Consider the following 1,289-nt stretch of genomic DNA (forward strand, 5'->3'; position numbering starts at 1 on the left):
AGAGCTTACATGAATGGGACAGTGACATAACTCGTGGGGACAGGATGTGGAAATTGAGATCCTGTGGAGACGGGGACAAATTTGTCCCTGTGTCATTCTCTAATGCTAGGTTCACATGATAGCTAAAATTAGGACTTTTTTTTTTTTTTGCTATTTAACTGCTTAGCAATCGGAATATCATCCCTAATCAAATCGTTTTTGGATTCTGGTGAATTACAAGACCGGAGGCAACATGGATTCACTAGAGGTAGGTCTTGTCAGACAAATCTGATCAATTTCTTTGGGTGACCAAAGAATTGGATAGAGGAAGATTTTAGCAAAGCCTTTGCCATGTTCCACACAAACATCTGAGTGCCCTCGAAATGGGCCCTAAAGTGACGCTCTGGGTCAGAAACTGGTTGAGTGGGAGACAAGTTTCAAGTTTAAGTTTTATTAACATTTGATGAATCGCTTATTAGAAACACTAAGCGATGAACAGAATCAAAAATAAAGTATAATACGTAAAGACAAACAAATTAACAAAATTCTTTCATATAATACAAACATGAGTAGGGGGGGAAAGAGGAAAAGTTACAATTTTTGTCTTAGAAGAAAAGAACGAGAAGAAAAAAAACTAAAGGGAGTGGGGGTAAATAAAACTGTGATGTATTTAGAAATTTATATTTAAAAGTTTAAATGTTAAAAGCATCTTTAAAAAAATAAGATTTTAATGATTTTTTTGAAAGATGTAAGATATTTTTCATTTCTAATGTATTGTGGCAAAGAATTCCACCATTGAGGGCCCATCACAGAAAACATGTCCAATCGTGTTGTGCCTCCTATTTTCAGAGACGGAACTGAGAGGAGATTTTGGCTTGATGACCGAAGTGGACGTAGGGTATTATGGGGTATTAATAATCTTGATATAAATTGGGGTTCATTAAACGTTAAAGTTTTAAATATAAGCAGTATTACTTTAAAAGAGATGCGATGGCTGATAGGAAGCCAGTGGGCATCTATCAACAGTGGGGTAACGTGGTCATATTTCCTAGCATTGTATATTAATTTGATCGCTGTGTTTTGTATGACCTGAAGTCTTCTTTTTTCTTTTTGGGAAATATTGAGTAGGAGTGCATTACAGTAATCTAGTTTTGCTATAATCAAAGAGTGGATCAATATTTTGATTGATTTGGCGCTCAAAAATTTAGCGATTGATCGGATCAAACGTAACTTAAAAAAGCAATTTTTAACAGTGAGAGAAATATGCTCATGATAGAGGGTAGTGGTCAATGGAGATTGCTCTGAGGAAA

This window comes from Geotrypetes seraphini, chromosome 2 (assembly GCF_902459505.1).
Source record: "Geotrypetes seraphini chromosome 2, aGeoSer1.1, whole genome shotgun sequence".
Classification (NCBI taxonomy): Eukaryota; Metazoa; Chordata; class Amphibia; order Gymnophiona; family Dermophiidae; genus Geotrypetes; species Geotrypetes seraphini.